Raw genomic sequence first — 14,411 nt, 5'->3', positions numbered from 1 at the left:
CCTGCTGAGTTTGGGGATGTAAGTGTTATACTTACCATTCCCATTGTTACCCTGGTGTGATCGCTGGAAGCCACAAATCAATGCATTGACCAGTGGGCTTCCAGAGCTGACACCAGGGGAACGACGGGGAAAGCAAGTATAACACATTCCCGGACTCGTGTGTCACCTACTTTTGGCCCATAAACTAAGTTTATAGGGCTAAACTAAAGTGACATATTCCTTTGAGGAGGTCTTTGAAGATTACAAAGGTGGGTCAGAGTCAGATCATTTGGGGTAGCAAGTTGCAAAGTGTTGAAGATGCACAAAAGAAATCGTGGAGATGATTGTGTGAGGAGCAGTGAAGACGAGAGCAGAGGATATTAAGGATATTAAGTCAGATGTACTAAGTTGACAGCCTTGTAGGTCATTCCTCCATAGTCTGAACTGCGTTCTATGGGCAATATATAGCCAGGGAAAAAATTAGCAGATGGAAGAGGCAGAGGAGGAACGAGGGGAGAGGTGGATTAAGCAGGGAGCAGAATTGTGGATGGATTGGAAGGGTACAATAGTGTTATATGAAAAGCCACAATGGATGATGTTGCAGCAGTCGATTGTTTGAATGAGCAAGTGGCTTGCTCAAACGAGAATCGTTCAGTCTTTCACAATCGCTTTCTAAACGAATGAGAGGGACTGAACTAGCGCCGTTTAAAACCGAAAGACAAGTGAACAAGCCAACGATGATTTGTATGCCTGCATAAAATGGCCGAATGAAGAGTAAACGATAATTGCTTGGTTGTTGGCTCGTGTTTAGACCAAACGATTATCGTTCACTATCATTCCTTTGAACCATTTTTTGAAGGATAATCAATCCATCTAAAAGCATCTTAAGCTAGAAATGATGGAGGCATTTTTGTTCAGCAGAGGTAAAAGGAGGATTTGAGAAATATTTTCGAATTGGAGGAGGCAGCAGGTGGTAAAGCCTTATATAGGTTATCTCGAGGTGCAGCCATCAACTGACTGAAACATCAGTTGGAAGGGTTGAGTGAGATGGGGGCAAGATGTGGAGTTCAGTTTTCTCCATGTTGAGTTTTAGAAAGCAGTTAATAAATAAGGATATAAGCAATAGACAATCAGGAAGTCTGGAGAGCAAAGGCGTAACATCTGGGCCAGGGCGGTAGATTAGAAGATTAAGGTATAGAAGGAGAAAACTAGGGGTTCCGTATATATGTATTTGCCACCAAGGCTACAAAACAAGCATAACAACAAATGGTAAAATGTATAGTCAATAAAAAATCTGCATCACATATATGTCTTGATCTCTACTGAACTGTTGATATTCCAAGCTAAAAGAAATCAACACAACCTCTGCTGGAGTTTAACTCAAATTAGGACATATTTGCAAATTTTAATTCACATTACTATTTACATTTAAGGCCGCCTGCACACGAGCGGAAATCCCGCCGCGGGATTTCCGCCGCTGAAAGTTTGCATAGGAGTGCATTAAAATACGCACTCCTATGCAGACGGCCGCGGTTTGGCCGCGCGAAATCTCGCGCAGCAAACAAACCGCGGCATGTTCTAATTTTCTGCGGGGCACGCACTCACCCGGCCGCCGGCTCCGGTCTGCGCATCGCCGGCTGCGCGGCAGCCGGCACATGAAAGAGCCGGTGGCCGCCAGGCGCGGGTGAGTGCGCGCTCGTCCCTGCAGGCGCTCGGGTCGGATCACGCGGCGAGAATTCTCGCTGCCGGATCCGACCCGCTCGTCTGCAGACGGCCTTACTGTTTTTAACATTGTTGAAAAACTAATTGAGTAATTTGACATCTGCAGTAGTTTGGGCACCTTTCCACTTGACTCACCAGTGGATACAATTTTGCCATTGTGAGGTACTGAGGGGCGCGATACTGGATGGTCGCTACGTCGCCCCATAGGTTCCGTTATTATGCCTAGCAAGGCTGGAGGAAGGTCATGTCCCACTGTTTGAGACATGAAAATCCAGGAGTGCAATGTAATCTCCAGCAAGTAGTTGCTGGAGATCTTTTCTTTAAAAGTCTTTGGGCCTAGATTTTTGGAATGGATGACAGGTTGGTAGTAGAGCCATCCATTCCACTTCCTCCACTCCAGGTTATGTGCAAGGTCAATCAGCACAGGTGCTGAGACTGGGCCAGGAAGAGGGGTATATAAATAGCAGTGTGCACTGACACAGGGAGAGACTGGATGGCTGCTGGATCCAGGCAGCCTGCGAAACCTGCTGGAGGTAAAAAGCCATGCTGTGTGGTGCACCTGCTGAACGTGACCTGTACAGGCAGGGACTGCCTATTATCCTAATGCTGGACTGTTGTTTTCTTGCCTGAAGCCAAGGCTGGATTTGATTTTGATTTGTTGGACTGAAATAAACACAGGTCACGCCTGTACCTGGACTTTAAAATACTTGTCTCAGTCTCTGACTGCCGCAAACCTGCACTCTACCGAGCTGTCTTCCCACACCATGTACGGTATTAGTAAAGCAACAATGTCACTCATGTATTTATGAGTGTTCCTTTTTGGCTAGCAGACACATTTTACTTGGTTAATAGATGTGACTTTGTGGCTTCTGAAAGCTCCATTTTTGCACCCAGGAGAATATGCGATATCTGCTCTCTGTATTTACACTTGTTCACTCTCTCTACACAAATTGAAGCTTCCAGCTCAGTGCATACAATACATCCTCTGGCAGAGAGCTAACGATAGCTTGTGTACGGACGGAGATCATTGGATTTTTAGCAAAGTGTCCTCCAGCAGTGCTGAAGAATGACAAGACCGTTTCCATGAATCGCATTAAAGGTTGTGCTCTTTGCTAATGACAAATGGTAATGAATGGCAAAGTAACATTACAAACAGGGGAATCTAAAGTAACGGATAGTAAAGATTTCTTAAAAGTTTCATTATTCTGACTTTGAAAATCATTTTGTCAACAGCACTTCAAATGGCCTGGAATCAGGTACAGTCTGCAGTTTACACTCATAGTGACTGTGCTGTGGCTTTACTCCAGTTACTAAAGAACCAGCATTCATTGTTCTGTAAGCATAGATCTACACAAGGGGCAAAGAGAAATAAGCAATAATGACACATTTAATAGGATAAATAAGTGGAGTCGTTGCAGTAACTACGTAGGACAACATGCTGGAGCGACAAAGCTTTGTTTTCCAAATTCTATGTTATAATCTGGTCCACTTCTGGAAGGTATTTCCTTTACAGAGAAATAAGGCTCAATGCTAATCCCTGTGTCAAATCCTCACAGGCAGTATCAGGAACTGAACCGGAATACACTATCCTACCAAAAGTATTTGGACACCCTTATCAGTAGAATGGATCATGCCTTATTAGCTCTTCACATGTTGTAAACCATGCTACATAAGATGCAGACCCTTGGAGGTGTCAGCCATAGTTTGTAATGGGAACTCCACGCTATTGGATAAGTCGCTGTACACAAGCCATCCATTAAGTGCGATGCATCAAACCATCTACAGTCGTGCATAGCACGTTGTCATTGGACAATTGAGCAATGGGAGAACGTTCTATGGAGCGATGAATCACGCTACTATATCTTCAAATCAGAAGGACGTTACGGGTGTAGATGATGTCTGGGGAAAGCCTTTTGTCTGAGTGTGTTGTGCCAACAGTTAAGTGCGGAAGATGTTCTGTTATGGTCTTACATGGCATGGTCTTGGTCTGTTGGTTGTATTGGCAAAAACCATAAGAACAGAAGCATACCTTGATATTCTAGACAATGATGTGCTACTGACAACATGGTAATATTCTGGGAATGGCCAGCAATACTTCCAACAAGACAATGAAACTAGTCACAGAGCCAACGCTGTTTTACGCTGGTTTGAGGATGTGGCTGTTCCATGACTGGACTGGCCTGAACCCTACTGAACATCTTTAAGACAAACTGGAACGTCTGGTCAGAAAATATGAACTGTGTCCATCTTTTTATAAAGAACTTTCTAAACATTTGCAGGATGAATGGACGGAAATACCAGCTTAAGTGGATCGGATGTTAGTAGAAAGTATGCCATGGAGAGCATCTAATGTAATTATGGCCAAGGAGGACCCACTAAGTATTAACATATGTAAATTAATATACTTTTGATTGTTGCTCAGGTGTCCAATTACTTTTGGAAGGATATTGTAGACCTTAGGCCTCTTCAACTTCGGGTCTATTCACACAATGTTTGCATTGTATATTGGAGGTGTACAGCAGGGAATACTCCTGAAGTACCTCCTGAATACAGCAGCATGCTGTTTACCAATTCACACTATGAAAAATTGATATAACGTTTTATAGATATCTTTTGCACAGGATGCCTCTGCATTCAATATCATAGTTGGCTATGTCATTGGGGGGAAAAACCACCTAAAGCACACAAACACAAGGCCCACCAACAGGGACGTGACTAAAGGCTCAGGGGCCCTGATGCAAAAGGTGATCTGGGGCCCCCCCCTCTATCTGTACCCGTACCCATACCTAAACCATGCTGCACAGAGGCATAACTTGAAGCTTCTGGGCCCCAATGCAAAACCTGTAACAAGACCCCCAACTATAATGCTTTATTCATAATACTGGGCTCCCTATATGGAGAAGAGAGGCCTTATGGGCCCCCTAAGGCGCCTGGGCCCGGGTGCAACCGCATCCTCTGCACCCTCCATAGTTACGCCCCTGCCCACGACCTCTTTTTATGTGGTCTATCAGTCATGCAGCAACCTAACAGGCATTTCATTCACGCAGCCTGCAGCTGTGGTCTGGCGGTGGCAATGCAGAGTGTGACTGCTGACCACTCTCGCCAATGTCTGTGTGCACTGTCCTGTGTGCAGTGCAGATGCTGAGCGGAGAGGTCAGCAGTCACAAACTCTGCACTGCTGCCACCAGACCACAGCTGCAGGCTGGGTGAGTGTAATGCCCGTAGGCATGCTGACCAGCCAGATGCCAGTAGGAGGGGGGTTGCTATTACTACTGGGACTACTATGGGGGTCACTTATTATTATTGGTGCTTTTGAAAAAATGTATTTTTTGTATGCGTTTTTCCCTGGTGCAAAAAAACACAAAGAGTGAATACAGCCTAAAATACCGTACATGTACAACATCCAAGAGGGGGTGTAAGGAAATAGAGGGTGTCTAGTATAATGTAGTTTTTGGGGAAAAAAAGTGTTAAAAAGTGATTTCTCGGGATTTGAAAAACATGTTTGCTTTGTTCCAAAAACAGCACCACACCTGTCCATTGGTCGTGTCTGGTATTGCAGGTCAGCTTCAATTAAGATAAGGAGACAGAGCTACAATACCATACATGGTCTGTGTACAGGGGTGGTGTGTTTTTTGGAAGAAAGCAGCCATATTTTACCAATCGTGGACAACGCACGTACGTAGCATAAGCCATTCTGATTAATTTGATGCAACGTGGTATCAAATGAATGACTTTTTGACACCACTGATAAACATGTCTCATTGTGGACCTATGCAACACATGATGCAGGTCTTCATGTTAATGAAAACTATGGAGAACGGTCATTTCTGCCTTAAACAACCAATCAGATTCCATCTTACATCTCACCAGAACGGGTATGAAACAAAAGATTTTGCAGTCAATTATTCAAGACCATTTGGTTATGTCAACAACCAAACCCCCATACATGGATAATCTATCTGCATTACAGGAGACACCATAGTGCAATCAAATGTTGGACTGTATCAAAGAACATCTCCGGAACTGATAGTATGTCTCATATTTAGCACTGCTTTAGTATCTCTACTCCCGTAGAAGACCCGATATTGCTCTCGCCAGTATGCAGGGACCCTAATAGTTCCAAAATCTCTGGGAAAACTGAATGTTAAAAGGAGTGCTCTGCAACTTTTATTATTGATAGCCTACCCTTAGAATAGGTCATCAATAGTGGATCCGAGAGGTTCACCACTCAGGATTCCTGCTGATCACCTGGTCACCAGGCCTACTCTCAATGCTGGAAACAGGTAGTTCTGTCAACTTTGCAGCAGCCTTCTATGGTATTGCAAGCACATCTATTAAATTCACCGAAAGCTGTACCTACAATACCAAAGCAGGCCTCTAGAATACAGACAGTGTCCAAGCAGTCAGTGGGCTTAGCGATCAGCTGATTTGCGGGGATCCTAAGAGATGGATCCCCACCAATCATTAGTAGAGGTTCAGGACAATCCCTTCCAACCTAGTGTACAACACAGGCATTCAAGTGGGTCAGGAAGGGTATTGTTTGTCCTTAGGTTGAGCACCTAGAAGATGAGTGAAGACACTTATAAGGCCATCGATGCTCCTCTGGGAAATATGCAAATTGGAAGATGGAATACCTCTGCAGCGCCACCTATTGGAAGGCGGCATTCCTGTAAGTCAATGTCAGACTTTCTAAACAATCTTTAAATCACCCTTTTAAAGATTTCTCAAATTAATGAAGTCTGTTCTGACAAGTCCAATACGAGAACACCCTTTTTCTGTTAGGTCTGCTCAAGTCACCTCTAGCAGATTAAGATACTGCTTTGTTTTAAACCGTGATCATGTACCACCGACACTAAATTGCACTATTGCTTATGTTCGCCATCCATCATTTATTCATGGGAGACAGGAAAAGCTTGACATCCAAATATTGGTTTCGACAAACTGTCTCTAAAAAATGATTCGCAATCAGATTTTAATAGAAAGCAATCAATCTCCACCGTGTTCCTGTATTAGACTTTGTTATGATCTCACAATGATCAACTTATTGGGGGCAGACAGACAGATCTATAATGAAGCAGTCATCATCATACTCCGATTCAGAAAAGATGCCAGCTTATCTGCAATATATCATCCTGTCTAGATCTCTTGCCTTCTGGACAAGTGGTTTTATTTTGGAGATACAGTAATACATCTGGATGTGACATACTGCTGAGGATAAATCACGTTAACTTCTGAACATCATAAAAAATGTATTGATCAGGTTGTCACAGACATTATCTAACTTGGGTCCTCACAAAGGGCATATAATAAATGGACTAAGACTGAAAAACTTTAGCTGACCCCCATGCATCCTTATTATGTATATTTGGTGATCCTGTGAGCAGCATTGACTTCTCCTAATAGTAGGTTTATACAGGACAACCATCATTCGAATAGTCACTGGAAATAGTTGCTACAGCGGGATGTCAGCATACTAAAGACTGTTGTTCATGTGCTTTTACAAAGAGTGATGATTGTTCATGTTCGCAATTGTTCAAGTGCACATCTCCCTGCAAAAGTTTATTGACTAGTCAAGACAAATGATTGCCAGTTTACACCAGACTATAAAGATTCAACCAACGGCTATTTTTAGTTGAGCTAAAACAAAACAACTACTAAAAGTATTACCATGTAGCGGTTGCTGGTCCTCCCGGGACGGCGTTGTGCGAGGTCCCGCGGTTCGGGTGCGTCCCCCTGGCTTGTTGTCCAGCTGCTGGGGGCGCGGGTGCCTGGCCGGCGTGGGCGGCAAGGTGCTGGTGGCGCCGTGCGCGCGCACCTGTGAGTGCAGCTGCCGTGCACGAGCTCCCTTTTGTTGTGTTCTGTTGGGAGTTGGCTGTCTCCCTCTCTCCGCCCATGGGCGGAGGCTTTTCTTTTTAGGTCGGGCAGAGACTTGCAATCACTGCCAGTTATTGGTTTCCCTCAGTGTGCTAGCTAGTCTGCCTCGCTTGGTCTCCTGCTTCTGTCATCTTGTTTGCTATACTTTGCCATTATCCGCCAGGTTTTTCAACCTGCCTCAATTCTGCTTAGTATTGTGTGTGTTGGTTATTTACATCAACTTTTCTGTCAGTATTCTACCCTTTCCATCCAGGTATGCCAGCATCTCTTTTTTGGTCCCTAGTGAGAGTAGGGATCGCTGCCCAGTTGCCCGCCTGGGGTTAGCCAGGAGTGGAGGCAAGTAGGCAGGGACAGGGGTTGTGGGTGAGATCTAGGGCACCCGGGCTAGCGTATCAAGGGTAGTATACCGTAACATAGTAACTGGCCCTTAAAAATTGCTCTCCAATGGAGGCCATGAGTGCCCTCGCAAGTCAGTTACAGGATTTAGTGGTCGTGATCCAAGACCTGTCCGGTCGTATGGTGGCCCAGAAGCAGCTGGAGTTAGTGCATGTTTCTACCGCCCCATCTATTCCTGAGCCCAAGTGTCCGCTTCCTGATGTATTTTCAGGGAAGAGGAGCAAGTTTTTTGTTTTTCTGCAGGCATGTAGATTGTTTTTTCGGATGCGGTCCCGCTCCTCCAGCTCAGAATCCCAGAAAGTTGGATTGATTATGTCCTTACTTCAGGGTCCCCCCCAGACATGGGCCTACTCCTTACCCGAGAGTTTGGCTTGCCTGCAGTCAGTTGATTTGTTTTTTCGGGAACTTGGAGGTATTTTTTATGAGCCAGACCATGCGGGGTTGGCGGTATCTCATCTCATGTCTCTACATCAGGGGCAGCAGTAGGTAGAGGACTATTGCTCTAAATTTAGACTGTATGCAGGTGAAACCTCTTGGAACGATAGCGCCCTTAAAGATTTTTGTTGGGTCTTTCTGACGCTGTCAAGGATCTACTCATTTCTCATCCCGTGACACTCAATGATGCAATGGAATTGGCGGTTAAAGCTGACAGGAGGCTGAGATCTAGAAAAGAGGAAGGTCAGGCCCGTAAGGCTAGAGAATCCAGCAGACCCGCTCCCACTTCTCCCATGCCAACTTCTGGTACCGAGCCTATGGAAGTGGACCAGCTAAGTCCCGAGGAACGGCGACAGTTCCGGATGATTCATCGTCTCTGCCTCTATTGTGGGAAAGCTGGACATCATGTAGTGACCTGTCCTCAGGAGTGTCTACAACATCAGTCCGAACCGGCAGAAAACTTCAGATCCTAGGTGATTTTTGGGAGGATCACCTAGGATCACAGGTACTCCCTAAGTTGTTGGTGCCTTGTCAGATTGGCTTCCAGAATTTCACTCGGTCCGGTCAAGCTTTTATTGATTCGGGGTTTGCCGCCAATTTGATTAGTTTAAGTTTTGTCAGACCGCTGATGACTGAATTCTCGGCGTTAAAGATTCCCATACACTTCACTAGTGTTGATTCTACCCCTCTGTCTGCAGGTTGTACAATTGAGAACTCCCATTTTACAGTTCACTGTGGGTGTTCTCCATTCTGAGAATCCGTTGTTCTTGGAAATGGAAAGGATGTCTGTTGATTTAGTGCGTGGTATGCCCTGGTTGGCACTGCCCATTCCCTGATTTGATTGTCCCACTCGGGAATTGACAAATTGGGGGTTGTCCTGTCATAGTCACTTAGCTACTATATCCATGTGTTCAGCAGATGCCATACTTATTCCTGAGTATTTGTCTGATTTTCATGATGTATTTTCCAAGAAACTGTCTGAGACTTTGCCTTCCCAATAGAGAGTGGGGTATGTGGTATTGATCCCCGACAGTCCCATCCCTAAGGGAGCCATTTTCAATTTGTTTGGGCGTGAGCACAAAGCCCTTAGGTCCTATATCTCTGAGTCTCTGGCCAAACAACATATCAGGCCGTCCAGTTCCCCCACCGGGGCAGGTCCCTTCTTTGTAGAGAAGAAGGATGGGACATTGAGGCCTTGTGTGGATTATCGAGCTTTGAATAAAATTACAGTTAAGAACCAGTGCTCCTTGCCCCTGATTCCTGATTTATTGAATCAGGTGGTAGGGGCCGACTGGTTTTCTAAATTGGACTTAAGGGGGGTTTACAATTTAATTTGCACCCGAAAGGAAGATGAGTGGAAGACCCCATTCAACACCTCGTTCAGACATTTTGAATGTCTAGTCATGCCCTTCGGACTTTGTAATGCTCCCGCTGTGTTCCAGGGGTTTATGAACGCGGTCTTCCACGACTTCCTGGGGGTATTTTGGGTTATATATCTCGATGACATCCTGGTGTATTCCCAAGACTAGGATTCACATGTGCAGCACCTGAGGATGGTTCTGACCCATTTGCGTGAGTACCAACTTTTTGTCAAGTTGAAGAAATGCATTTTGGTACTTAACAAGTGTCTTTCCTGGGTTACGTGATTTCATCCACAGAGATTCAAATGGAGTTTGATAAAGTGGCAGCAATCTCCTAATGGGTCAGATCAGATAACCTAAAAAACTTCTCCAGCGGCTTTTAGGTTTCGCTAATTTTTATCGTGAATTCATTAAGAATTATTCTGACCGATCTTACCAAGAAGGGTGCCGATTTGGTAAGATGGTCGCCTAAGGCCCTAGAGGCTTTTAGTTGTCTCAAAAGGGCATTTACTGCTGCCCCGATGCTAGTACAGCCCGATGCACGGTGACCGTTCTTCATTGAGGTCGATGCATCTGAGGTGGGGGCAGGGCTGTATTGTCTCAGGAAGTCAGCGGGGGATCTGAATATAGTCCATGTGCGTTCTTCTTGCGGAAGTTCAGTTCGGTGAAACGTAACTACGACGTGGGTAATCATGAGTTATTGGTGATTAAGTGGTTTCTAGAAGAGTGGCGTCACCATCTTGAGGGGGCAAGGCATCCCATTACCGTGTATACTGATCATAAAAACTTGGTATATCTCGCCAACGCTAAGAGACTCACAGCTCGTCAGGCCAGGTGGGAGTTGTTTTTCGCCAGGTTTAACCTCGTTGTTACATATATTCCAGGGGAGAAGAACGTGAAGGCAGACGCCCTTTCCCAGAGTTTCAGTTCGCCGGAAAGTGAGACAGTGGCTCCCAAGAATATATTGGCACCTTGGGTGGTGGTGGCAGCTGTAGAATCTTATCTCGTTCCTCATCTACAAAATTGTCAGCAGGACGCTCCCTCGGGGGTGCCGGAGGGCAGATGGTTTGTGCCAGAGACCTTGCGTCTTAGAGTCATTGAAGAGTCTCACTCATCTGTTCTCGCAGGCCATCTGGATCTTTGTATTAGACACTACTAGTGGCCAGGCATGTCTCGGGAGATCCGTAACTTTGTTAAGGAATGCTCTGTCTGTGCACACAGTAAAAGTTGGTGTCGTCGTCCGAGGGGCCTCTGAGACAGTTACCGGTGCCTTCTCGTCTGTGGTTGCATTTAATTGGTAGATTTTATCACCGATCTACCCGAGTCTCAGAAGTTCACCACCATCCTAGTTGTTGTAGATTATTTCTTAAAAAGGGCACATTTCGTGGCGTTAAAGAAGCTACCTTCTGCGATAGAATTTTCCAAGATTTTTGTGAAAGAAATCATTCGTCTACATGGGGTTCCCGAGAACATTGTATCTGATCGCGGTGTTCAGTTTGTTGTGCAATTTTGGCGAGCCTTCTGTAAAAACCTGGGAACGTCGCTTTCCTTCTCGCCAGCATTCCACCCGCAAACCAATGGTCAGACTGATCAGAAGAACCAGGATTTAGTGCAATATTTACGATTGTTTGCTAGCGAAAAAGCTCATCAGTGGGCAGAGTTCCTGCTGTTAGCAGAGTTTGCACTACACAACCGTACTTGTTCTTCCACTGGGGTATCTCCATTCTTTTGCGTATATGGTCAGCATCCCCGCTTCCTTATAGCTATTTCTGCGCCGTCTGCCTGTCCTGCAGCTTATGTCGCCACAGATGCACTGCAGGGGGTATGGAAAGAAGTACAGAAGAACCTGGAAGCAACGGGGGCTCGTATGCAGTTGCGTAGTGGGAGGAGTCTGTCAGTATCTGAACCTTACAGGATGGGACAGAAGGAATATTTGTCTTCTAGAAATCTCAAATTGAAGGTTCCTTCTTTGAAACTGGCGCCACGTTACGTGAGTCCCTTTGTCATCACGCGTGTAGTAAACCCGCTTGCTTATGAACTTTGCCAGCTACATGGAGGGTTCACAGGGTTCAAGTCATTATTAAAACCTTTTGTCCCTTCGGTGATGGTACTTTGTTTCAATTTCGAATAAAGCCTCAAGTCAGCAGTGGGATGGTGATCATGCCCCCAATGCCTTCCAAAAGTGCATTTTTCAAAAAGTAAGAAAAAATAGTGACCACCAGATCTCTATTCTGCCTTTTCATCACACCTTCAGCAAAATGCTTTCTCTTGCAAAGATTTCATATTACTCTTAGGGTGACTACCCACTACAGTTTTTTTTTTTCAATGCAAAATTCGCAGCGGTTTTTTTTCTGCAGGGGTCTATGGGACTTGTAATGTTAAAATCGTGAGCGCGCAAAATTGCAATTTACCGCGAAATCGCGATTTTGCACGATTTTCACATTACAAGTGCCATAGACCCCTGCAGAAAAAAAACACGCTGCGAATTTCGCAGTGGAAAAAAAAAACTGTAGTGGGTAGTCACCCTCAGTAACATTTCACACCACAGTAACACGTGCCTCAGCAATATCTAAATAAAATTTTGCACAACTGTTTATACTAACCACAAAGATTTTAAGAGCATATTTTGATCAAAACATGTGGGCTCATCCAAGCTGATCCGTCCAGGCAAATCTTTTTGGATCAGTTCCTAACTCTGAACGATACCTCTCTTGGAGCCACTTGTCCCAAGTGTCTTAATGAAAATATATAGTTAGCTAACCTATTTTTCTTGAGTCCATTTGGAGGCTTTTGGCTCTAAGAGAGGTGTCTCTTAAAGTTATGAGCACATCCAATAAGGTTTGCCTGGATGCAGTGAATTGTCCCATATATTTTGATCAAAATGTGCACTAAGAACCTTGCATTTTTTTATCCAGTAAGTATAAACATTTGTGCCATTTTATTCAGGTATTGAATGTGTATGAGTGCTGAAGTGTGTGTTTCTGTTACTGTATGAGGTGCAGCCATGGCTTACATGCACCTTTGTTGGAAGTGCTGACTTGGCTTTTTGTATCATGGCATACCACATCGCCAACTAACTGTTCTGGGGACATGCCTGGCAATGTCACTGCCATTAAGACATTAGTGACTTCATTATATATGCACTGGTATTCTGCTGGGGTTCCACCTCTCCATATTTCTAAAACCTCCTCCAATGACATAATTAGAAGTAAGGTTTCTCCGAGGAAGTGAAACCAGTCCCTGTGAAATCACACCTGATGCTTCATTGCACACTATGAAGTCTTTAAGAGGACACACAATGCCTTCGGCATGAGCTTAATTCAGCTCATTCTAAAAAGTCACCTGAAATGACAGGTACTCCCCAAAAGATATTAATAGTGGTTTGAGTCTCATCATTGTGGTATATGTAGCTCAGTCTTTAAGTCTTTGTTTCTCAGATTCTGCTAACCTTCACCAAATTTTCTGCACATCCAGTAGTTTGCTCCATCTGTACTGGCACAAGACTTGGCACATAAAGATGCTTCTATCATGAATTTATTTTCCTTTATTGGATGAAAGCCTCCATTAAGCAGATCAGCTGGGGGATGACAGTCTAAAACACTCAGCTTCTGATACCGATTTTACATTCTTACAGAGGCGGCAGCTGTTTAAAAGAACCAACCAGACAAGATCACATAAAAATGTATTATACTTCAGCCTTCCCATAGAAAATCTCTCTGGAAGACAGAAAATATTTACCCACAGACTCTTTCTTACTTGTGCCAAAACCAAGTGATACAATATATGCACCTCTTATTTCTGATATGGACATGCAGCATAATATACGTATGCTATTCTCATACTTGAGTATTGGACTTTAAATACCTAGGAGACAATGGTACAGAAAACGATTACAATACGCAGTCATAATAGTATTACATCACACACCGTAATGTGGTTATTGAGGTGGAAAGGGGTTTTCTAAATAGAATACCACTTAAGAAAAACAGTGTGAAAAGGGGCTTAAAGGGGTTGTCCCGAGGCAAAACATCAAAATTTAAAATTAGCCCATTCCCCCTGTCACCCCCCCCCCCCCCCGATGTGATGAAAGATGAACTTATAAAATTCTTCTCCCAAGATGGCCGCCGGTCTTTTCCCAGGGATGCACTGCGGTTTTCTCCCATGGTGCACCGCGGGTCTTCTCCCATGGTGCACCATGGGCTCTGTGCGTTCCATTGACGATTCCAGCCTCCTGATTGGCTGGAATCGGCACACTTGATGGGGCGGAGCTACGCGATGATGCTTAGAAGGAGGCGGAGCCAGAACGCCGCTCGTGCCAGGACTGACCAGAAGAAAGAAGACCCTTCTGCGCAAGCACGTCTAATCGGGCTGAAATTAGACGGAGCCATGGAGATGAGGACACCAGCAACGGAGTAAGTGAATAACTTCTGTATGGCTCATATTTAATGCACGATGTATATTACAAAGTGCATTAATATGGCCATACAGAAGTGTATAACCCCACTTGCTTTCGTGAGACAACCCCTTTAAATTGTGTGACTCCATTCAGAGCTAAATATTGATTATGTAAGGGGTTAAATACTGATGTATGAATATTTAGGTATATTATTGATGGACTTTATAAAGTATATGTTGGTTAAATGC

At 44.6% G+C, this 14,411-nt stretch overlaps 1 protein-coding gene across 1 annotated transcript in view; it reads right to left on the bottom strand.

Annotated features, from left to right (window-relative positions):
- The window catches only part of RASGRF2 (Ras protein specific guanine nucleotide releasing factor 2), a 255,357-nt gene that overhangs the window by 144,690 nt on the left and 96,256 nt on the right, over nt 1-14,411 (bottom strand). The window lies entirely within an intron of this gene.

Source organism: Eleutherodactylus coqui, chromosome 5, assembly GCF_035609145.1.
Source record: "Eleutherodactylus coqui strain aEleCoq1 chromosome 5, aEleCoq1.hap1, whole genome shotgun sequence".
NCBI lineage: Eukaryota > Metazoa > Chordata > Amphibia > Anura > Eleutherodactylidae > Eleutherodactylus > Eleutherodactylus coqui.
This window is presented reverse-complemented; position numbering and strand designations above follow the sequence as displayed.